Genomic DNA, 25,540 nt, shown 5'->3' with positions numbered 1-25,540 from the left:
TTCTGCAATTAAAGATAAACCTTCCTCTGAAATATTTCAGGGGTGAGAGGAGGAGGCAATCCAAGAGAGAAGCACCCTGGAGACATTCATCCTGCAGCTCTTCCCTCTGCCCTTCTCCTCCCCTGGCTGTTGCCATGTAAGGCTGGAGAGCCACATCTCTCTGTGACTGAAAACAAGAGCCTGAGTCTCACTGCATCTCTCTGCAAGCTCAGGCTTTCCTCCCAAAGAGCAGCTGGAAAGTTCCTGTCCCTGCTGTGCCGGAGGATTCTCCTACACTGGGCATCCTGCCATGGATTAACCCCCTCATGCCACAGGGGTCTGACCAAGCCATGCATCCCCAGCCCTCGGTGTGCCACACACCTCAATATATTCTCCTTTTCCCAGGTCGTTTAAAACCCCACCAGCTTTCAAGCAGCTGCTGCAATGACATCAGTGAATAATGTTAAAAATAATAGCGCTCGTTTTGAGACTGGAAAGTCAAATAACCGCACTGAAATTTGCCACTCTCTCACCTTGTTCAGCATGAATCACTCCCAAGTTCCCAAATGCTTTCCAGATTATCTAATATTGCCCGAAAACCATTTCTCCATCTTAATACTTGTGCTTTTTGGGGGGAGTTGGGCACAGAGCAGAGGGTGAGCAGAGCTGGGGGTACCTCTGCCCCCACTTCTTACCTGCTGTGGCAAAGGGTCCTCTGGGACTGAATGTAGCAGCATTCAATTAAAATGAATTAGTAAAAATAATTATAGAAGTATCTATGTTGCTCTTAGCTGGCCTTTAACAAAATGTTTTGTGATTTTTATTTCCTTTTATTGTTTCTGCAAGAAATGAGAAATATTTGCCCTGATCTCTGCTTGAGCCAGAGGCTTTAAGCAGGCAGCTGTTCAGATACTTCCATCCTTAACTCTTCCAGCAGGGATGGGAATCTCCTTCTGCTCTCCAGCTGGGGGATGGGGTTTGCCTAACCCTGGATAATCTGTATTTCTGCAGCTGCGGGCTGCATGAGAAAAAAACGGATGCAGCATTTCTTGATCTCTGACACAGAGTGAGTTAAGTAATTTCACCTTTAAGGCTGGGATTTTTTTTCTGAAAAACAGAAGGAGACAGCTCAAAGCTAATATCTCCTTCTAGGGAAAGGCTTGCTCTAGATCAAAAAAGCCTCCTGGATAGAGCCAGCAGAGGCTGGTGGGAATAACCCCACTGCTGCAGTGGATTTGGGATCAGGTCTGATGTGTGAACCCTCTACCACAACTGCTAAGTGTGGTCACTTTCCCAAAGCATTTTCTGTCAGAGATGTTATGGGTAGATCTCACTACAAAAGCAAAGGCATTCCTAAGGACAAGGAAGAACTGGGAAAAGGGTATTTGGGATCAGAGATCTCTGTAACACCACCAGAATCAGTGGTGACATGGGGATGCACCTGGCAGTCCCAGACACACCATGGCCACACAGTGCTTGAACCCAGCAGGGTTTTATTCTTGGACAGATGATGGTGAAAATGCCCTACATCATAAAATGTCCTACATCATAAAATGTCCTAGATATTTACTGTCAGAAACTGGAATATAGCATGAGCTGTGTAATGCAACAGAGAGGGCAGGGGGAAATTTGATGAGTGTATTTATAGATCAGAAGTGAGATTGTTTTCAGTTATCAAGATGAAAACACCTCTCTTCTCATCCACTCTCAGCCTTGAGTCAGGTAACACAGACTGTAACTTCACTCAGAAGAGTGCCGTGGCTCTGACAGCACTGGGGCTGCCACTGTGGAGCTGCCATCCAGCAGGGACCTTGCTCAAGCTTCACTTTTCACTGAGAAAACATTCTTAGGAAAAAAATGAAGCAAAAAAAAAAAAAAAAAAAAGTTATGGTGCAACATTTGAGTGGACTGATTTTTACTTACTGGTGAAATATTTGAAATTCAGAGATCAAATACATGCAATGCACTGAACAACTTGGATGTCCAAATGACGTAATTCTGCCTTCATGCAGAGGATCAGAGATCTCTGCTTTCCAGCAGCTTTTTGCTCAGGTTCTGTGAAGCAATCAGAACAGTCTCTGCTACCAGGGGATGCTCCTGTGCCACTCTGAGTGCACAGAGTGAGGCATTTCCCCATGCCCTGGACAGGCTGAGATGTGCTCACTGTCACTTCTCACCACTCAGCCAAAAACACTTGAAAATACAGATGGGCTTGCTTAGGAAATCCTGGATAATATTCCATCTCCTTCTCCATTCTGGGGAAACAAAATGAAATAAAATTATTTACAGAAGACAGCTTTATCCCCTTTTATTAACAAGATGTAATGAATCTGTGAATTCATGGAATAACTCCAGTGATTTTGAACTGATGAGCAAAGGATGAGCTGGTCTCAAAAAACAAAATACCATTTAGCCAATGAAGTAAGCAAAATAATAAATGATTGCACATTTAGAACAATCAATAAGGTGGTTACACAAGATATTATATGATCCAAGATTAATTAGGGATGACAAATTCCCCAGAGGGATGAAACATAGGATAAATATGAAATCTAAATGAGAATCCAGTTAACAATTTGCAAAAGAAGATGTTTGCACTTGGTGCTCCAGCATCCCATGTTTTTCCAGTCAGAGATCACAGCAGAAATCTGAGCATTCCATGATGGGCATGTGTATTGTGTGATACAGGATGTAAAAAATCAGTGGCTATGAGAGGTGAAGGGGAGGCCAAGGAGGCAGGAGCCTGCCCAGGTGATGGAGTTTGCTCTTCTCAAAGCAGAGCTGCGTCTCAGGGTTGCACGTGCCTGCAGCTGACTGCCTCCAGCAGCAGAAAACCTCCAGGGTTAATTCAAGGGCTGCAAATCCTCCTCCAGCAGCTGAACAAGGGCAGGAGGTCCCACACCCAGTACTTCCCACTGCTCTGCCAGGGAGGCATCTGTCTGTGGCCACACAGGGCAATTCCAGCCCCTAAATTCACTCTGCTCAGCTGAGGCACCAGGACAGGAAAGGTCCCCCCAGCCTGTGGCTTGTACCAGTCCCTCATGAGAGGTACAAGGCAAAAGCTCCTTCACTCCATCTTCTCCTCCCTTATTACATATCAGCTGAGTCATTCTAACAGTGTGTTTTTCTAACCTCATCGAGGAGGGCTGAAATATTTTAGTGTAAACTTCATCCTTAGGGGTTTAAAGTGATTGCACAGTCTCAGCTGACTGACAGCATCCCATGGAAGTGCCACTGCCCTGGGATATTGCTACATGAGCTCAGTCTGTCCTGCCTCATTACCCTCAGAGTTCTCCAGCAACCATTTTGTTGTTGTTTTTTCATCCTAAATAGAGAAATCACATAACTTTCTATATTATGTGAATGAGGATGTTGCATTACAAAAGGTTTTGTGAGTTTGGTTCCTCAGCTGCAGCTCTGGGGTGTGTGGAGTTGCTGGTGCAGACTGGGGTTCTCCTTAGCAGCAAACCAGTCTGTCCTCTGGGAGCCAAAACTGGCCTGAAATGCCAGGGATGATCTGACATGCAGCTCCAAAGGTATGTCATTACATCCCAACAGAAAATGAGATGCCATCAAGTTACGTGTAGTAAATCACTTCAGATTAGTGCAGTTTAAAGCCAGGTTAGGGTGTTCTAAATTTAATGGAAGCACCACCTCCTTTTAAACCAGTTTCACCATTTTAGCTAAATCAGGAGCTGGACTTGGTGACCCCTGTGTGTCCCTTCCAACTCTGGATATTCTGTGATTCTATTCAAGGAATACAGTGGATCAGCTGGAGCAAGCCAGGAACCTTCCAGCCCTGTGCGTGGTGGTTGGCAGCAGCCTGCACAGCTCACACAGCAGATTGTTCCCACTGTATTTTCCCCCAAAGCTTTACATTCCCATTCTCCTGGCAGCTGTGAGTGGTGTGGCCCCCCTGTCCCACCCAAGCCTGTGAGCTGCCATCCTGACAGTCCCAGATGCTGTAACTACCACATGGGTGGCCACTGATTCTCACACTGAGAGCTGGTTTAAATCATCCCAGGCTTGCATGTGAGTCTATTTATTTTAACACTGTGGAGCTTGTTCATTCTCCAGACAGTGTGCTAGGGCTAGGGGCCAAAACCCATGCTGATGTACAGCTTTTGCCATCGGATTTATAATTTAGTGCAAGGGGGCTGGGGAAGTGTAAGCCAGGGCAAAGGATTGGGAAGAAACTTCACCATGCTCCCATCTGCACTGCATTTAATTTACAGGGCAGATTAAAATCATGGAACATCTTTGACCTCGTTTAGTTTGGGTTGCCTGCAAGATTTAGCTTTTGTTTCATTTTTTGCTCCTGGGGGCTGTGCAGCCAGGGGGAGATTCACACCGGGAGCAGAGCCTGCAGTTTCTCTCCTTTTGTTGGAAGACACGACGATGCAAAATGGGAATTAAACCATTTCCTCAGTGCAGCCAGATCAAAGTCGAACTGAAGGAGATGCCAGCTCTTCTCATTGATTTCAGCTTTGCTCCCCTGGGACTGGCAGTGCAGGAAGGCCACAAGTGCAGGAAACTGGAGCATCAGATGAGAATTTCTCAAGCCGGTGTTTTTCTTGTAGCCATGTCCCCCAGGACATCCTCCCTGCTCAGCTTCTGCCTGCTGGTCTATCACCATCCTCCCAGAGAAGCTGAATGCAGCATGCATTGCAGCGTGGTCCAGGTGCATTGCTGCAGATGCAGCCATGCCTCTGGCTGCAAACAGCCCTTCAAATGCAGGTGAGGTGGGAGCTTCTCGCACCCTAAATCATTTATGCTGTCACAGCAATTAGCTGCCGTGACCCAGAATTGGTGCTTGAAGTGGGACAGCTCTCCACTGGTTTTCTGCTTGTTTATTCACCAAGGACATGCCCCAGTTCCTCAGCACCACCTGGTCCCACTATGACCCTCCAGTCTCGTGTCTGGGGCAGCTGGACTCAGATTTTCCTGGCATGGGGCAGAGTTCAGGTTACTGGCTGGCCTTTCCCTGTCCTGGCCACTATCTCTGACATTTAGGGGATCTGGCGGGGGCTGGGAATTCTCTAACTCAAGCATCCCTTTGAGGTCACAGCTGCTACAGCATTCAGGGTGACACACAGGAGATCTCACAGAGCTGGGGTAAAGCTGGATGAGTCTTTTTGATAGCCCAGAGATTGTTTTAGGATAAATCAAACAATGCTAACAAGCAATGCTAGGCTGGGCAGGACAGTGCCCCTGGGCAGCCCCCACCCCTGGTGCTCTTGTGCTGCCCCAACTGCATTTTGAGCTCACCTTAAAGGACATTAATTCTCCTCTTCACATACCTCTCAATTGTTTTTGAGCCTTGGAGCAAAAGCCTTCATTCAAAATAAGCTTTTAAATCTGGCTGTGGTGATTAGTGAAACACGCTTTAAATCCTTTACTACACTGCAGAGCTCTAGGTGAAGGATTCCACAACTAGCCCTGCCACTGGTTAAAATGCTTCCAAATGCAGGAGTAAATTCACACACACAAAATCAGTTTTCAGATACAGTAGGGAACCCATTAAGCTTTGTGTGGTTATGCAAGCTGATACAAATGCCTTATTAATTAGAAAATCAATCACGCTGTCCAGCTGATTGATGCTAATCCTACAACGAAAGGGGGGAACAATAGTATCATCAAGACTATATCATTTCTTCCCATTACAGGGAAGAGGACAAGACTGCATTTCAAAGTGATTCTGCTGTAATGAGCTGCAAGAATATACACCATGTAGTAAAGGCTCTTTTAAGATGTGCCACATTATTTTGATCAATAATACTAAAATTCATTCTGGATCCTGAATCTAAGGAAGTTTCATATGAAGATTAAAGGAAATTATAATATGATCAGAGATGATCACAGAGGAGGAGAGCTGTAATTATCCAAGGGGCAGCATTAATAAATAAGGATGAGCCCAAACCCTGTGAAATCAGAAAGCAGCAAGGATACACTGAGGCTGCTGAAAGTGTTTCACAGCATCCAGCTAATGCATTAAAACTATAAAGTATATTACTTTTAAAAAATAAAATTAGTATCAGTTCAAGAGGCTAATGTCAGGAGACCACAGAATGATAATTGAAGGACCCAGTTGATTCTTCACCTGTCCTGCATTACCCTCAGTCAGCCCTGCCAGCTTGAGGACTGGTAGCAAATGGTCATAGCAGCCATATTCCTGCCATCCCAAAGCTGTGTGGCTGGGCAAAATCTTCTGAAAAATACAGGCTAGAATCATGCAAAATGACTGGAAGATGACTGGAATACAGGAGTCAGGCTTTGAAGAGGAAAATAGCTCATTATCATGTAAACGCATGTTGTCTTGGTTCCAGGCTAATTGTTGTATAGCATATCCTATATAAAACAAGACAAAGCCCCAAGGCTCACAAGCCAAAGAAAATGCAAATTACACCATTGACAGAGCTGAAGGCTCCATGCAGCATTAATTGAGGGGAGGGTGCCATGGTTTTGTGAGACAAATGAGCAGGGAAGTCACATTAGAAAGACAGATCTCCCTAATACACAACTTGACTAATAAGCTTTAACATGGCTGAGCAAATGTTCACCTTGGCCACCGAAGTCTAAGGATATTCACCTTCCAAACCTCACCATAATCATTCTGTGCCAGTGGCATTTACCATTTCTGGAAATGTTAAATATCCAGAATTTACTGTTCAAGGAAATGCTCCACACCCCGGTGGTAATTTTCTCTTTCACATCTTTATCACTGTTTGTTGTACAAGAGCACACTGAAAATTAAATGAGAATTTGGGTTTTTCTGGGCTAGAAAATGGCCCAAAGGTATTTCTGCCCTGTAGAATAACCACTGTGCATTCACTGTGCTGATGCACACCAACACCACAGGCTGGTAACTCCCAAAGGCTGGGATTTAACAGAGCAAGGCCCATGTTAACCTTGAGTGCTGGTCTCCAAACCAGGGGGTTCCAGCCCATGGTCACTAAGTGGGATCCCCCTTTGGGTTGCCCAGAACAATGTGCAAAGCCTCTGCCTGCTGTGCCATGGGTGCTGGCCTTCTGTGGGGGATGACCTCTCTGTCCAGACTTCAGGCATTCCTACAAGACATTTAAAGCAGGTTACAGATGAAAAAATCACCCTTTTGGTGTGAGGAACAGGCATTGCGAGAAGGAAAAGAGGCATGAGGTGATCCACTGGAAGATGACAGAAGAAGCAAAAAATAGAGCTGTTCAGTCAGGCTTCTAACTGATGCAAATCTGAATGATTCACAGACAGAAACCCAGCTATTTCTGGGGACAAGGCACTGGAAATGCCAGATACATGATGTGGGAAACTGGCTCATCAAGGAGTTGTTACTCTTCCACATTGAGGCCTGGTGAATTCTTTGGAAGAGCTTTGCAGGGGGACACAGAAGTTTTGCAGTGGTTCCTGCTGCCAGCCACAGCCTCACCTCGTTTCATTTTGGTGTGACCAGGCTCTCCACGTGTCCTGGGCTCAAACACCCAGTGGATGTCCATGCTGTTCCACTTCCTGTGCACTCTGCAGCTGAGACATTTCCAGTTTCATAATGCAAGAATTCAGAAATAGATGTAAATTTGCACGTTCCACTACAAACAGATGGTGTCTCTGGCTGGCTCTCGCTGTGTTCCTCGAAGGTAGCACGGGGTTGCAGGAGTCGATCTTCCTACAGCAATCTCTTCTTACAGTGGCTTTGGGATTTGTTTTGGTTTCCCATTCACATGGCACACTGGCAGGGGTTCAATGAACACTGGGGGGATTTGCCAACTTATTTCCCCTGCCAGAAGATGTGATAGCTGCTGGAGATGGCCACAAAACAGAGTTCTGGTTCTCACTTCTCTGTGCCACTCAGCAGGGCTAGTGTGAGCAAAGGATAGCAGCCCATATCCAGAATTTGTGGCTAACCTGAAGGTCTCAGGAGGACAAACTGGAACTCCAAAGTCCTTCTGCAGATCTAAGGAAAAAACTATCTGAAGGAAAACACCTGCTAGCTGTGTTGATGCTGAGGATGTGACTTTAACACAGGAATATTTGACCAGGTTGCAAAGGGGCCTTCTCAGTCACTGGCTGTGTGGATGTGTTGCCTCTGGATGAGGACAGGAGGGGGAATGGTCCTCTCAGCAGAGCACATTTCAGTCCAATTCCAGCACAAAAGGTCATTCTCAAGGAATGGTGTCTGGTAACATGCTCATGGGGAGACCTTGCAGCAGTTTCCTGTCTCAAGCACAGCTGCCTCAAGGGCTGGGGAGAACCTGGCTGCTCGTGGCCATTCTGGTCATCAGCCCTTGTGAACAATTGCTGCTTCCTCCTGCTCTCTGCAGCCAAAACCAATTTCACTGGAGTTCAGCAACCCCAAACCTCACAGAGAAGGTCCCTGCCCGGGGTGAGGGGTGAGGGATCTCCCCACACTGAGATGATGGTCCCAGACCCCAGCTCAGCTTTGTGCCGCTGATGTTTTCCAAGAAACTCACCATGGTCAAAGCCCACATCTCTTCTGATTCCTTTGCATCCCCACACCATTTATCCTGGGTAGGATAAGCTGAAGCACAGATACCAAGGAGATTTTGGGCCCAGTGGGAGCTTTGGGGAATCAGTGTTGGCTGAGTTTCTGGGGCTGGTTCCACCAGGGGAATATGGGCTCGTTGGATCACACAGAGAAAAGCTCCCAAGCAGTGAGAAACTCAGGAGAGGAATGCTGTGGATTCCTTCAGCTTTTGAGCTGACACTGAATTTACTGGAGAGGAGATGAAGGAGAGATGGCAAGAAAAATGAATGACCCAGCAACAAATGCACTGGGGGAAGCAGCTCTGGTTATTTCTCAGCCATTCACTTAGAAAGTGAAGATATGCAGCTCCTCAAGCAGCCTATTTAACACTGGCACTGCACAGTAAAGGGAACCTTGCCAGCATATTTCATTAAAATACCTCTCCATCAGTTAATAATCATTCTCTGTGCTTTAATAGCACTTCCCCTTCAAGATTTCCAAGTAAAGCCATAAAAGTCAGCTCAACCTTGGGAGAGAAGTATTCTTAGAGACATTTTAGATGCGGAGAGATGGAGGGGTAGGGAGATGTTCCCCCAAAGTCCAGTATTTTTGCCCCAGCCTCTCCTGACAGCAAGTCTTTATGCATGAAGTCAGATAACCCAGTGGCTGTTTGCATAATGATGGCCTGAGTTAATGGCCAAGCCAGAAATCAAATCCAGCACTGGTGGATCTTTTTCACTGCTTTCTCCCTTCTAATAAAAATTTCCACAGATGCTGTGGATGAGAAGTTTTATGCCAAATTCCAGGAATAAGCAAATTGGAAACAAATGTGCTGTGTGACCCACTAAGTGTGTTTACAAGAGGACTACTGCTCCCATTGCTGTAACACTGGTCTGCTGCATGAGGAGACCTGAAACTGGATGAGCAACACCCTGGTTCCCAATTCCCCCTTTTGCTGCTCTGTGCAGCTTAGAGTTGGCTTTTTCATGTGGGTCTATTGGCCTTTGAACAGCAACATCAAATACTGATTTTTTCCAAGAAGAAGAATAGTCATCTTGTTTGATTTTTGGCTACGGTGCAGCCAAAGAAATTTCCCAGGAAGTGGGAAATTCCTTAAAAGTGAAACATGGAGGGGAGTTCAGCAGTTTGGGTTCATATCTCAGCTCCCAAAGCCACAGCAAGGCACACAAGGGCTTGTGTGCCCTAAGCCTTGAGTGTTCCACAATTACCTTTCCATCCCAGCCACTCTGGAGACACTGATGTCCACCTTCCACCCTCAGAGACAGGTAAGTGGGAAACCACACATATTTCTGGTAAAGCTGGATGTAATCCCATATCGGAGAAAGCTTCTAATGTTTTAATATTCAGCTTGAAAATATTTATATTTATATTTATATTTATATTTATATTTATATTTATATTTATATTTATATTTATATTTATATTTATATTTATATTTATATTTATATTTATTTATGACTATAAAAAGAAACAAAACCAACAAAGCCTCAAATGCATAGAGACGTCTTCTCTATAAGGGAATTCCTTCTCAGGGAGCTGCCTTGGTTTGCAAAGGGGAGACCAGAGGAAATCCAGAAGCCACTGGAAGGTGCTTGAGAATATCATTAAGATAGTGTGAGATGCCCGGTCTTTGTCTAATAGCAACATGCTGTGCACCAAGTATCTGAAGTCATGCCTTTGGCAGACTGTGAGCCAGGTTTTGAGGGCACCAGGTGAAAATGTTGTGGGTAATTGTGCTACGGTACAGTTCTGTGTATCTTTGATGTCACGGGGCTGCAGCCTTTAGAGATAAGAAACAGAACAGCACAGAGCATCTTATCTGGTCAGGGTCAAGCCTGCTGGAGAGGACAGAGTCAATGTCAGAACAACACCCTGCCTGCTCAGTGCCTGGTGACGTGCACAAATATCATTTTTTTTATCAGTGCAGACGTCCAACCCATATTTTTATCTGCTGCCCAACCTGGCTGGCAGCCCGTGGCAGAGAGCTCCCAAGCCCCACAGCCCTGCACTCCTTTCCCTCCACCAGACAGAGAAAGGACAGGAGAGCAAAGGTAATCGGCTTTTCCTTCTTTTGCTACAAACAGCCAGAGGAAGTACCACCTTTTAAATGAGCTGTAATTCGGAAAGCACTCACAGCATTCCCCAGCTCTGCCCCGGCTCTGCTCTGCAGCCACAGCCAAGGCCACCAGGACACCCCACACAATGTGATGCGCAGATGCTGATAAATTCTCCCGCGTGAAAAAAATACCAAGTCATTACAAACAAAACAGCCTCATAAACAGGGTTCAGGAAACGATAATAAATCAAGTTCGTTAGGCAGCAGAGCTGGTACAGCCGTCGTCTCAGCTAACGCGGATTGAGAGCTCAACACATGCTGCATAGATCAGCATTTTAAACACACACCGTTTACCAGCCCTAATGAATACTAAAAGCCCAATAAGCAGGAGCCAAAGCCACTCAGACATGGTTTCATACAGATGTCGGCAGCGTTGTCTTTCATTTTATTTGCTAACGAGTTATCGATAGCGGTAATTTGCGGCTGATAATGCTGCAGGTCATAAAAGAGAAAAATTAACAAGTTCTGTTAAATGAGGAAACGGGCTGTGTGCCCTGCTCTGTCCTGTGTGGGAGCTGATGCCAGGTGGAGTTGCAGGCAGCAAAGGCATCGAGGTTCCTGGCCAAGGCAGAGTTGTGGTGGTGCTCACTGATCCCCACTGGGATGCTCAGAGTGACCCTGGGCAGGATTGCCTCCCCCAGCATGAAGTGATGGACCAGCACAGCTCTGAGTATTGCTGGAAGGGTGCAAAGAAGGGAAAAGGGCAAGTCAGCCTGGTCTGGGCTTAATAAAGCCACAGGCTGAGCCCACTCTGCTACAGCATCAGGTGGGACTCCTTGTCCAAGGTTACAGCCTTGTTCCAGCTGGGGGCTCTGAGCCCTTGAGCTCTTGTCCTGCCCCAAGCACTGCCTTCCCCAGGTCTTGACTGGTTCCCCTGCTGCACTGTTGTAAATTCTGATCATCCTCAGCTGTCTGTGGGAATACAGATACATTGATATAGGCACCGACCTGCCCAGCTCACTGGAAGAACTGATTTCATATTGTTTGTGAGGAGCTTCAAGAACCCCAGACATGTGCAAAATATTATTTTTACCCATTATGGCTAATGGATGATCTTTTTGATAAATGCAGAAGGCAAAATGACTCAATGGAGCAGCTCCTTGCTGAGGAGGGAAAGTGTTAGCAAGGCAGGGGTGAACTTTTCCTGAGAGGGGACAGTGAAGGACGAGGTGTGGCCTGGAGATTGGTGCCTTCAGCAGCTCCTTCCTGACACCTGGGCTCACATGCACAGTGATTTTTAGAAAATGTGCATCTGTTCACCAGCTCTGAGGTAGATGCTGTAAAATATCCTGTATTTTGTAGGTCAGATGGAGTTCTGCTCTTTGCTCAGCACCTTGAGCTGGGTGGGAGCAGTGTTGATCAGCTCCTGAAGTGCTGGTTCAAGCCAAGCTGGGCAAACCTCCAGCTGCACACAAAGCCAGCCAGGTGCTGCCTGAAGGAAAACACTCAAATCTCAGCTCTGGGTGCTGGCAGAGGAGAATGTTATTGTGGTTGGTGGTGTTAGTGAGGGTCAAACCCTTCCAGTACTATGGATGGGAGTGAATGCATGCTGTGTGTGTGACAGATTGGCTGTGCATCCCTGAACCAGTGTTTCTGTAGGGCACTGATGTGTGCAGCACACACTGCTGCAGTTTATTTATCCTAGTGCTGCTGTGCTCACCCCCTCCGTGGATGAAGGTCTTGGAAAAGCAGGAAAAGCATTGCTGAGTTGTCCTATTTTCTATAAAAGGCAGTCACACTGATCCACTTTTCCTCCACTGAAAGTGAATAGGTATCCCTGGCTCTCAGCTGGAAAAGCCTGAGGAAAAATAGGATCAGAGGGATTTATAGTTTGCAACCAATGATCTTCAGGTCCAGTGCCTGGCCATGACAGTCACTGGCAGCTCCTTGGCTCCAGAACTCTGCAGGACCCACAGGGACAATCACTGTGACACAGACAAAAGGAAAATACAGTCACAGATGTCATCTGGGGGTGAGCAGGTTGTAAAAGGTTTTCCAGGCTGCCCACGCTGCCTGCCAAGCCCAGCCCGTGGCTCTCTGCCTGGCTGGCCCATGAGAGGCTCCTTGCCCATTTCCCTGCTTTGTTCCAAGTTTCCTTCCAGCAGGATGAGCTACACCCTGGGATGGCCAGGGGAGAGAATCCCTTGGCTGTGCTAGAGCCAGGGGATTCAGCTCAGCTGCCACTTTCTACCACCAAACCATGTCCAGATTGTGGCTGGAACACTGCACAGGAAAAAAACCCCACAAAACCTTGCCATGAATGCGAAGGTTTCACCTTCAGCTGTCTTTATTAATAGTTTTTAATTTTAATTCAGGCTAATTAATGCATTAATGGTTATAGCTTTAGGTTTATAGGTTTAGGTGCCATTAGTTAAGCCCTGACATTAAGGGCTTCATGGAGGACCCCAGCCAGGCTGCTCCTTGCTGTTTGCACGTCTGCCACCACAGGGAAATTAAGGGATAGAGGGAGTTTGGAGCAGAATCAGCAGGCAAGAGACAGCTATTGAGTCCTAATTTAAGCATGAAATCTTTGATTTTCCCTCCCCCATTTGCTGTTTTCATCGTGGTGGTTATGGAAATTAATTTAAAAGTATTGTGCAATTAAAAAAAATTAATGGTTTCCTTCCTCTGGAATTGAGAGCTTTCTTCTGAGCAGGAGGGAGGGGTTTGTGAATATGTTGCTCCTTTTTAGGGGGCTGAATAGAGGCTTCTATCCTCTCATGTTTTAATTAATTTTTCTATAGTTGCTTCATTAATTGATATTTATGTATTGCTTGTTGTGCATAAATCCTGGAAACAGCACATAAGAGGATGTTCTTGTTACAGCTCTACAAGTGCTTGGCCAATACTGGAATATTAATAGTTGGAGTCACATGGAAAAGCACAGTTTGTTTCCCTTTCTCTGAGGTCTCTGTCCCATATTGTGCCTTCAGGGAATAAAGAGTGGCTTCAAGAAAGGCAATTTTTTTTGTGTGTCTGTGGAGGTAAGTGCCAGAGTGATGGGGATGCAGCTGAGGCACAGCCTCTGTAGCTCTGAGTTTTGTAGGTCCTGTAAAACCAAAAATGAACAGAAAGTGTCTTCAGCCTTCCCCAGCCCTGCTGGCTGGTGGTTCAGCTTCCCACTGGGCAGGCAAGGATCTGGGCAAGGCTTTTCTGAAGGGTTTTATCTGCTCCTGTTTAGCACTTGTTTGCCTCTGGACAGTTGTTTTGATCCAGAAATCTCTGAGTAAGAGGGGAACACTTTTGTCACTGCATGCCAAACTCTCATCCCCTCTGAAATCTGCTGAGAGTGAGCTTCAGCCCAGCAGCCCTTCCATCGAGGCGGCTAATTTAACTTTACCAAAAGTAATTGTCAAAAGATGCTGTCTGAAGGAAAAAAATTATTTTAAAAGCCCCTTGGAGCAGGCTGTGGAGCAGTTGCTGTGTGTCTCTGGGATCATGGCTGTGGTTCAGCAGAGTCTCCCTCCTTCCCCCTCAGTGTGAGCCCCCTGCCATGCCCACAGGGTCCCCCTGCCCTGGAGGATGTGCTCCTGGTGCCCCTGTGTGCAGCCAGCCCTGCCCCAGTGCCACCAGAGCACAGCACTGCCTGTGGGACCCCAGCTTGTGCTGGCACTGCTCACTGCAGGGAGTTCCCTGCACAAGAAAATCAGGGTCTGCTGTCTCTCTTCTCAGTGCTCACAAGCTGTTCCCAGGTTGGCATTTCTCTGTCATCTCATGGCAAAAAAATCTTCTCACCCACAGAGCAATCAGCCAGTATCCTCTAAAGGCACGGGGCTGCTTGAGAGGCAAGTTATGATCTGCCCATGGAGCTATTGTTATTTGAGATTTTATTAATCATTTACTACATTTTATGAGGTTAGTCACCTGCATCGTCTCTGTGCTGACACAATAATTTACCACTACAAGGATGAAAAATAAAATAAAAGATCATTTACTGGCAGCTCTTACCAGGTTACAAAGGCAGCTGGTGGAGAGAGATTTCTGCTGGGGAATGAAAATAAAACAAAAAGGGACGATGAGACACAGCCAAAAGGGTATCACTGAAGATCAGTTTTATAGTGAAGCATGTGATAATCAATTATTCAGAAACATGGTGTTGAACTATCTTTCCCCATGGGTTTATAAACCTCTCACTGGCTTAGCTCTGGTAACAGTTATCCAGAGATATGTAAGGGTATCTCTAGAAGCCACGAGAGGACATTGATGTTAGGCACATAATGAAGATAAGGAGGATATTGGACAGCACAGAACTGGCTTGTCTCCTGCTGTGAAGGTCAGTGGGATCTCTGCCAGCTCTCTCCAGCTGGGGGTTGGACCCACAAGCTGTCACACAGGACCTGGAAAGGCACAGGCATTGGTGCATCCATGATGCTCCTTTTCAAGCTGAGAGCACAAACAGGGCTCAGCTTTGGGGACACTGCATCCTTCCTGCCAGCTCTGCTTCTTGTAGCTGGACACCCAGGGAAAATCAGGACCATGGCCCCTCTGTGCATGGGCAGGACACGGACACAGCTGGCCCTGGGGAGCCAGCAGAGTGCTGTGCCCTGCACCCAGGGGAGAGGAGATGGGCATGAGGCTCCAGTCTCCTTAAAAGCATTTTTCAAAATAATGGATAAATTGTTTACCAGCTGTAAATGGCCAGGATAAATCTGTTGGTGAGCAGCAGCACGGCACAGTTGGTTTTGACAAGTGACAATTTACAGCCCTTGGTAGACCACTGTTAAGGATATTACTCACTTAGACTCCCAGTACAGTACTTGGAGCACAACAAATAGTGTCCCCAGCCTCTCCCCATTCAGGCCATCTCCTCCTGGCTCCCCAGAACTTGGCTGCCTGGCTTCTCCAGCAATGCCTGGCACTGAGCCCTGCCCTCACTCTGCTCTGGGCATTTCCCAGGTAACAGACCCTGGCTCGTGGCTGACATGGCACTGACGTGTAGGATTTCTCCCTGGATGCAGCTGCTGAGGTGTTGGCAGCAGTGGCAGCCTCGTGACAGGGTGATGGGATGGCCATGGTGATGCTGTTGTGGAGCTCTGCCCCTCCAGCCAGCAAAACACTGCTCCTCCTTACTGCTGAGTGTAAGGAAAAGTGACAATTTAATCTCCAGACCTACTCCGGGGGCTCCTCCTGCAAAAGGGGAAGAGCAGCTTGGCTGCTGATGGTGAGGGAGACATCTGTCCTGCCTGCAGGCAGGTGGTGAGGCTGGGTGTTGGAGGGGCAAAAACCTGCTAAAACAGACAAACAGCCCTTCCCCCGCTTGAAGCACAGATATAAAAATATGCAAAAGTCACATATTTTGCAAGTGCAGAGCCTTCCTAGCAATAATTAGCTTCTAAACATTCCCCTGTCCTGTATAATAAATGAACAGCATAGTAAATGTTATGAGAATAATTCATTATTCATCACGAATAACAAATGAAGGGAAAAATTTGCCATCCGCTAATACCTAAAAGGGCCCCAGCTCTTCTCTAATCATGCAGGGGTGCTGAGTGCTGAGCAAAAGGCTCCTGTTCAGCCACACAGGCCCCAGAGCTGCTGCTGGGGGGTGTCTGGGGGCCAGCACAGTGCCAGTGGTTCTGTGACACGAACTGCAGAGAGAATTTTGGAATGTCCTGAGCTGGGAGGGTCCCCAGGGATCATCGAGTCCAGCTCCTGGTCCTGCACAGAACCCCCGAGAGCCCCAGCAGGGCCAGGTGAGCTCTGGATAAGGTTGGTGGTGCATCTCTGCTGTCCCTTCCACCCCAAACCCTTTCCCAAAGCCACCAGTCTCCTGCAGCTGTCACAGAGCTGGGCATGTCACACTCCTGCAGCCCTGGCAAAGCCCCCAGCACAGCGCTGTGCTTTGGCAGTGACAAAGAGCCCTGAGGTTACAAGCAGCCATCAAAGGCGTGGTCACAAGGGTAAAAGGGGAGAATATTTTTTGGCCTCATCAGCCCTGTGGCACACACAACAATGGCACACACAACACCTGCTCTACCTGCCTGGCTGGGCAGGGGGGTTCAGTGCTCACACCACATCCAGCACTGCAGCCAATCCAACCCTGTTCCCTGCCACTGTCCATCTCCTCTTTACCTCCCTGCCAGGAGCTCTCCTTTTTCCATTTCTCAGTATCAGATTTCTTTTTCCATGTCCACAGCCAATCCATTCTGGTGTTGCCTGTGCCCTTCAAAGAACACAGTGCTGGATCACTCCTCCATAGGATTTAATCCCCTGCCAAAGGCTCCCTCTTTTGCCCTTCTCTGGAGAGCCAAGAGCCCCCCTAATGTCCCTTTCCTTGGGAGCTTAGCACTGCTGCCTGTTTGAGGGCTCATTGCTGTGTTATCTCTGCTGATTATTATTTGTTTATTGCTCTTCCCTCACTTGTGCTCCTCCAGTGCTCCAGATGACAGACAGCACATAAATCACAGTAATGGAGCACGGCAGAGCGAGATGGAGGTGTACAAATTGTCTGTGTGTGCATGCGGGCAGATAAGGAAAGCTGGAGGAGCATTTTGGTGCCTTCCACAGCCAGAAGTCACATTGCACAGAAAACACAGGGAGCCTGTGCTCCCAGCCCAGGCATCCCCTGCATCCCTGACCACTAAGGATGACCAAGAAAATACCCTGGAGGAACAGATTCCCTAAAAAAATCTTTCCATGTACCATGCTTGCCAGCTGTCCTGACACCAGCAACCTCTGTAAATTGTTTTAACCTATAATTTGTTTTAAAAATTAATAAATGCACATGTCCCATCCCTGGAAGTGTCCAAGGCCAGGCTGGATGAAGCTCTGAGCCACCTAATCTAGGGAAAGCTGTCCCTGTCCACAGCAGGGGGGGTGGAAAGAGATAATTTTAAAGGTTCCTTCCCACCCAGGCCATCCTGTGATTCTGTAATTCTGCATGCACCTGGTAGATCTAAATATAAAACCCCTGCATTATGATTTTAGGAAGTTATTATTTTTTATTCTAACCTTACACCTATAATATTGCTCCTGGATGTGAATAAGCACCGAAACATAAAAGGTTAGTTAAAAGCATCTGCCTATTACACAGTAACTGCCCTCATGTGAATTCAGCTCGGTGAGTACATTTAATGTTTTCCAACGATTCCAGCTCCAAGTTTTGCTAAACTTGCACTTTTGGAGACTATTTTTGAGTAAAGACTTCCATAGGATAATCAAGATAATGCCGGCAAACTGACTTTTGACCTACACTATCTCAAAATATTCACAAACCTGCTGACTAACTGGGTATATTTTTGGTTCTGTGGACTTTCCAACCCTGAATGGAGTGATTAGCAACAAAGAGGGGATTTTTATTTAAATCAGTGGGAGCTAATGGAGCTCTGGCATGTGCCAGCTGTGGCCTCAGATGGATGTGCAGTGCTGAGGAGGGCTGGGCACCTCAGAGGCTGCCACTCTCCATAAGACCCCACCACCCCAGCAGGACCTGGGCTTCTCTCACCCACCCAGACACCAGGAGCATAAGAATCATGCAACACCCCCAGTCTAATAATATTTAACCAGGGAGCTGATGATTAGACCCCCAGAGAAAGGCTAGGAGATGGTTTCTGAAGACAAATAGACAAGAAGAGTCACCCCAAGCACTGCAGCTACCTACCAGCCTTCCTGGGCAGCTCCTTCCCCAGGGCTGTGTAGAGGGATGTTTCTGTTTCATGATTCCATACACAAAATTTCTGGCTCTGGAGGACTCACAGATTTCCAGGTGTGTCCATGATTTTGTGGCTAGATCCCTGCAAGGAGCCAGCAGAGAGGTTTTTTTAGATACCTGCAGATCAACAGGGTCCCTACAATGATCCATCAAATGCATTTCCCAGAAGCTGTGATTTAGACAGGCTGCTTTAATGAGAATTAACAGCACTAATCTGAACACAGGTGAGGGGGTGTGAGCTTTGGTTTGTCCCCCAAATATGTGCTCTCCAAAGACAGCAAGACAACCCACCTGACTGTGGCTCACAGCACTGACCTGCACAGTGGGACCCTGGGGAGGGTTGAAGGAAAGTTGAGGGACATTTTGACCCTTTTAATTGGCACTGTGCCTTCTCAGGCTTTATCGGTCAGCTTTGAAGTCTAACCAGCTCCCTTGTGAGGAATTCACATTTGGCACGCTTGCATGAGACATAATGTGGTAACAGAGGTAGCTCTATATGTATGGTAATTTTTAGAGTTGAGTGACATCCCTCGAATGGATAAGTTCACTGAAAAATGCAGGAACCCAACGGTATTTGCGAAAAAAATTAGAAAGTGTACAAATGTTTCATTCTGACATGTCAAAAAGAAATGGTTTGGAGATACGGAGACATTTTGTTTCAACATCATCAGAACAAAATATTTTGACTTTTTGTTTGGAAACAAGCTTTGTTGTTCAAAGACTGACCTAAATTTTAGGAAAAGATTTTTTAAACCAGAATTATATAATAAAAAAAGACCATTTCTCTTGCTGTTGAGGAAAATACTTGAGTTTACTCATTTTCTCTCTGTTTTTGGATTTGACGACCAATCTAAAAAATCCATATTCATCTACTTTTCTCACAGTTATCACTCCTGTCTCATCTCCAGCTGCTAAAAGGAAACAACGCCTTCATCCAACAGTGCATCGCTGCCTTTCCTCAACATCCCTGTTTTTGCTGTGCAAAAAGGGGGCTGCTGAAATGGAGCTTTTTCTGTGCCCCAAAGCACGGTGGCGCCCTGGGTGTGCGTGACCATGGGTGATTCTGTGGCCCTGGCACAGGACATGGAAATTCCTGCCTGCCCCATGGTCGTTTTTGGGCCCCACTGCACCTGGGTTTGCCCCCACCAGGGCTGTGCCCTTATCAGGACTGTATTTAGCCAAGCAGGTTAATTAATAACCCGTGGCTTTCCAGCAGAATGAACCCTTGCCCGTGTCCTATCTCCCGATCGGGCACACAGAGGGGCAGAAGAACAAAGAGGGATTTATCCTGTCCTCTGTTCCTCACCGCCTGCCATGGCTGAGACAGCTCAGCAATGTGGCTGTGTGCCTTTGAAAGGTTTATTTATCTGCTTTCTGTTTCCCACCCCTGAGTTTCGATTCCCAAAAGAGCCTTGATCAAACATTGGCTGTGGAACTGGCCCTGGTTACTGCCCGCTCTGTTTGTGCCCTGGCTCTGGCACTCTCACACCACCCTTTTGCTGGTGTTCAAGCTCACCTTCCTCCCCAGCAGTGCTCGCTGCAGAGCAGGGACCCTCTCAGCCATCAGGCACATCCTTGTGCTCAGGATGGTGTGGGGGGTGAGCCCTGGCAGCCTGTGCTGCAGAGCCAAAGGACTGAGGGACGTCTCATGGTGGTGGAGCTCTTCAGATGCTGCAGCTCCCCAAAACACCTGAAGCCACTCAAGGCCTTGGGGATATCTTGTTCCAAAGTCTCTTCATTAGCAGCAGATGAATTTGGGTTTACTGTACCCACAGACAGGGCAGTTTTGTGGGAAAGGGCTGTGAGCTGCCTGCAGCACTCACACATCCGTGTTGCAGCAGTCTGAGCATCACTAGAAACATATCCTGGTCAATGGAGTGGAGCCAGGACTGCAGCTGCACTCCTTCAACACCTCTTCAATGTCACTTTTTCTGGGCCTTGTTCTCCTCATCTAACTGCCTTAAAAGTCCTTTTGTCCAGAGCCTATCTGGGCACCAGGCACAACACGTCAGGATGGGGTAGCTGGACCCTGCTGCCACAGAAGCACATCCACTACTGTTTACCTCCCTCCCTGCAGCTCTTTGGGATTTTGCTGCTAGAAACAGTGTAGCAAGGAATTCCTAATAAATTGTCATTTTCTACAGGTGGTTCTCATGCCCTTCATGACACAAGAGCCTTTATCTGTCTATTTCTAGACACTGCAGGAGGAAAGGGATGCATTAGCTACACCAGTGAGCAGCAAATCAAGATGCATTTCAGTGCCCTGCCTAGCACTGGGATTAGAAAATTTTGATTTATTCACTGTGCATCGTGAGTGCCATTTCCTTCTGTTTTCATATAATCATAGATCGTTTGGGTTAGAAGGGATTTAAAGATCATCTCATTAATTCCCTGCCATGGGCAGAGACATCTTCCACTATCCCAGGCTGCTCCAAGCCACATCCAACCTGGCCTTGGGCACTTCCAGGGATCCAGGGGCAGCCACAGCTGCTCTGGGCAGCCTGTGCCAGTGTCTCACCACAGCACAGTCAAGAATTAATCCTAACATCTAATCTGAAGCTCTCTTTTAGTTTAAGACCATTAAGGCTCAAATCTGCCTTTTACACTATCTGCCTGTGTAAAAAGTTGCTCTCCTTCTTTTTTATTGGCTTTGAGTCCTGGGAAAGCCACAATGAGGTGTCCCCAGAGCCTTTCTTTCTCCATGTTTTAGTCTATTCCCGTTTCCTCTGACCTGTCTCTGTTTCCTATAACCCCAGGTGCAGATTTGCTCTCAGTGGCAGGAATGGAGCAGTGACAAATCAGCAGCACAGGGCTCGGTGGCCTTGCTGCAGTGGCTCAGAGTATGCATAGCTGCTTTTAAAATATCTTTCTCCAGGACATCACAATTCAAAAATAATTTCCAGTTCTATTATTATTCTCAGCCCAAGGCAATTGTACTGTGGTCTTCAGCACAGACAGCTCTGCCAGTCACTCCTGTTAAATATACTGATTTCTCCTGCCACTGTAGGGTTAACAAAAATTAAATTTGTGTGGCCAAATATAGGCAGGGATTTCATTCCCATGAGACCATGTCTGCATTATTGAATCCCAGTCTTTTTCATGTGAAACAAAAATATACCAGCCATACTTTTTTTAAATGAAATAATATCCTGCTGAATTATGTTTCAGGGGAAAAGGGTAAGTTTGGGCTTTCCACTATGATCACAGCAGTGAGGAATGAATATTATCCAGGCTCCAGCAAGGGAAGGGGAAATAGTTGCAGAAGATATGTGCACAGCAGTGTTGCTGCTGCTCTTAGCAGAGTCAGGAGGGGTTTGGAGAATGGCAGGGACTGGACAAACATTGAAAATATCCAGGACTTTGCAAACTGTGCTGGAGTGAACCCCTCAATGCTGTATTTGTAAATCTGCAATAACAAGTTCCTCCAGATATATTCTGTGTTGTTTTTCATGAACATCTGCTCCTAGATGGGGATGCTAATGAAGGGAGGAGGTTTGTGATTCAATTTGTGTGATTTTTCACTTTCCACTTCCCACATCAGTCTCAGGATCATTATCTCAGGATAACCCATAGATTTAAAAGAGGCAGAAAACACCAAATAACTCACCCTTTCCCAACTCTTGCCCTGGTGCTAATCCAATCCAAGTGTTGAGATGCCAAGCTGTGGCTGTGTGTGCTGCTGTGGGGTAAGGACATCCCTGATGGGGCTGAGCCAGGGAGGATGGGAGAAGGCTCAGCCCTTGGCATGGGCAAACTGCCTTTGCAGAGGAGGAAAACCTGGAAAAACTGCTTTTAACTCAGCAAAGTCCTTAAGAAGAGGCAGAAAACCCCTTGTCATCACACTCTGGATATGCCAATGTGTTTATCGTGGCTACATAATAATTATGATCCATAGTAGTAATGAAAATTAATGATTAATAACACAATGTTAACAGTTATGGTTATTATTTCTGATCTTCATACATTTTTTATAGAGAATTTCAGTGCTAGGCCTTCCATTAGGCAAATCTGCTTTCACAATTGATGTTATAATAAGAAGTAGGAATCACCAGGAAGCTCGTTCTGTGTTACCTCCCTTAAACATGAAGGTAGTTATTATTAAATATGGATTTTTATGTAAATAATCAATCATTTTAAATTATTTTCATGGCTCGCAGTGGCATTTAGTAGGTAATGACTAAAATGCAGCTAGGTCAAAAATAGTTAAATTGTTTTAAACGTGACTCTTTTACTGGCTTTTTGTTAAGACATAACAGAGACATGAGGTTCTTGGGAGAGTTATGGCTATGGAGTGAGTGAGCTATCTGAAATACAAATTTTCTGCCTTATCAGACTTCTTTTAGATGGCTTCTCTTCAAAATTACACAGAGTTTTGGAATTTCCCCTCCAAATTCTGTGTCTGCACTTTTGGCACTTGCTGTACCTACGTGGTTCCATCCCAGAAGGGTGCTGCAGACAAGTGTTGAATCTGCACAAATGTTTCCAAATCAAGGCAGTCAAAGTGCTACTCTATTTCCCTGGTTCTCTGATGTTTAGAAATAAACATTGGCAATGTTTATTTACAGCGCTCTGGATTTCTGCGCATGTCAGCAGCACTCCTTCTCCCAGGCTGGTGGAGCTTGCAGTTTTCTCTGGTGGCTCAAAAGTACAGGCTTGGAAATTGTATTTTAAACAAGGGGAAATAAGACAAAGTGCTGCATGGGCCACCTGCAGCAGCTGCAGCAGCCAAGGCACCCTGGTGGTTCCTGGGGCCAGGCAGGAGCAGAGCCTGGTGCTGGATGTGGCACAGCATCACCTGAATCCTGGCCAGCAGACAAATGCTCTTCCACGCCTGCCCTCAGCTGCCTCCCTGGTTTTGTTTCTTTTCTCCCCCAGCTTTCATAAATCTCCAGCCCCTTTGTTGCACATCTTATAGTCTCCTCTCTCTGGAAGATGTTTTTTCCACACCTCGCCTAATCCTATGTGTAAAAACTCCTTTACATCCCTGCTCTTTGATGGCATGGTTTTCTCTCACCCAGAGAACAAATTCTAATATCTAAATTTTCAAAATTATTTTGTTTAATCATTCTCTACTTCTTATCTTGCCTGTCTCAACTCCCTTCTTGTAAGTCTTTATTTGCTTCTTTTAAGATTTACTGCGACGTACAAATTGTTTCTATTTGTGTCTGTGAAGTCAGTTGTGAGGTGCCTGGGGAAAATTTGCTTTAAAAACATAATAAGAAAATAAACAACATCAGGGAAAGCTAAGCTGGCTTATTGTCAATCCATTTTCCACCTTAGGAGGATTTATCTTTTTTTTTTTTTTTCCTCATTTGCATTATTGCCTTATTTCCATTACTGCTGTTTTCTGGGAATGGCTCCAATGGTGGGACTGAAGGGTCATAATTGGATGGAATGGTGATGGTGGTGCCAGCTAAAATGTGCACGCACTGTTCTTTTTGGGGAATGTTCCTGAGAGAGCAGGATGGTGGAGAAAATGGATGACCTACTTTTATCCTCTGCATTAGAGATCCGAGGCTGTGAGGCTGTTCTGAAACACATGCAATGTCCAAACAGGGTCACTGCCGTGCCTTCTATTTGCACTGGTGTAAGGAAAATCAGAACTGCACAGTAAAGATAAAAAGTACAAATATTTTTGTGTCTGCAGCATGGCTCCACCCTGCTATTCTTGGGAAACTTCATGTCCAATGCTGCTGTGAAATGGCATTCAATCATCCCCAACTGCTTTTAATTATGTTAGCAATGTTATTGTTGCTGTTATCATCTAAGGATATGACTGAAGCCCTATTTATACAGAAAAGTAATATCATTTGTTGGGCCAGCTGATACACTGACAGGCTTTCTGGCATGTAAGCCTGAAAAAGGGTTTGTGTGCCTCTTTTTCAGGCATACCTGCTTTTTTTTCCCCAAACCATCAGTTTGTTCTAATGAAAGGCATTACCTCTCCTTGTAGAATTTGTCTCATTTAATTATATTAGCATTGAAAACAGCTAAACTAAATTGCAGAAGATAATTTGTTTTGTCCCAAACCTGTGCTGTCAGCTCCAGCTGGGACCCTCTGTTTCCAAAACGAGCTGGAACATCAGTTTGCAATTATTACCAGATACATATTAACTCATTTTAATGAAAAATATCAGATAAAGCATAATGAAAATCAGAAAGGGCATTAAGCATTGGGCTTCAGGCCTTGAATCAAGCTTTGAGAGACAGGGCTGAGGCTGACAAGGGTTGTGTCTACCCCTGCTTGTGCATGGGATGCTCTTGGTGCCAGCATTGGGTGTGAATGGGAGCCAGGTCTGTCCCAGTGAGGCAGCTCCTGTACCTCCACCTTGCTGCATTGTTATTTTCATACTGACCCATTTCTCTGGCAGAAACCCAAAGCAGAAGCCCCAAAACACTTGAACTCATTGTACTTCAGCTCAAAGCAAGCAAGAATCATCCAAAAATCTTTGGCCAAAATTATCTCTAACCAAGTTTCCAGCCAAATTTGTGGGCTTGAGGGAGTCCATGAATCACAGATAAGCAGCCAGACATTTTCTGTCTAACTTTGCTTCTAATTACAAACACGCAAACATAATGAATGGAGTCATTAATTGCTCAAAAATAACACTGGGAGTTTGATGTAATGGGATCGATGCTTAGATACAATGATGAGGAATAAAAGTATTCAGTGCATGGGCAAAAGAAAAGCTTCCTGGCCAGCAAGATAGAAACATTTTTTAATGCTCCATTGTACCTTGACTATAAGATACACACTACAGTGTTTAACGTCATGTTTGTCTTCAAGCATTAGAGAATGTCTTTGTTTTGATCACGTGCACACTGGCCTGCTCTTAACATTTATTCCTCAGGAGTAAGGATTTTATTTCATGCAGAATCTGCAGACTGAAAGAATTAATCTTTTGTATGCCTCCTTCCTTGGAGAGGTTTTCTAGAAGGAATATATTTGTTCAATATCTTTCTATCTTTTTGTATAAGTGCTTGCTCCTTCTTTCCCCTTCTCCACAGCTTGTTTACTCAGGGAATAAAAACTTGACCTTGACTTTAAGGCCTTTGGTGTTTCAGACTGTGCAGTCAGCAGAGAGTAAGGGGAAAAATCGATGTGTGCCGTACTAGACAAGTGTAAGAGTAATGCATAAGTGCTGGGAACTCATCCTGGAAATGGAAACAACAAAGTTTTCAAAGGAGAGCACATCCCACTGATGCATCTCTTGTGGTTAAACCCCCACACTCCATCCTCTCCTTTCTGCACCCTTTCCCTCTCCAGCTGGCTAACACATCCTTGGGGACAAAAGGAGAC

The 25,540-nt window shown here is 46.0% G+C and overlaps 1 long non-coding RNA gene across 2 annotated transcripts in view; it reads right to left on the bottom strand.

Annotated features, from left to right (window-relative positions):
- LOC134556270 (uncharacterized) overlaps positions 1 to 25,540 on the bottom strand; it is a 65,847-nt gene that overhangs the window by 3,580 nt on the left and 36,727 nt on the right. The window contains exons 1-2 of one of the 2 annotated variants that reach the window (XR_010081629.1): positions 18,532 to 18,606; positions 18,190 to 18,322 (exon numbers count right to left, since the gene is read on the bottom strand). This is a non-coding gene — a long non-coding RNA (uncharacterized LOC134556270). Of the gene's footprint in view, positions 1 to 18,189; positions 18,323 to 18,531; positions 18,607 to 25,540 lie in introns of those variants that run through there. The other variant, XR_010081630.1, reaches the window with a different exon arrangement.

This window comes from Prinia subflava, chromosome 11 (assembly GCF_021018805.1).
Source record: "Prinia subflava isolate CZ2003 ecotype Zambia chromosome 11, Cam_Psub_1.2, whole genome shotgun sequence".
Lineage (NCBI taxonomy): Eukaryota > Metazoa > Chordata > Aves > Passeriformes > Cisticolidae > Prinia > Prinia subflava.
Note: the sequence above shows the minus strand (reverse complement) of the source record. Positions and strands in the feature narration are given on the sequence as shown.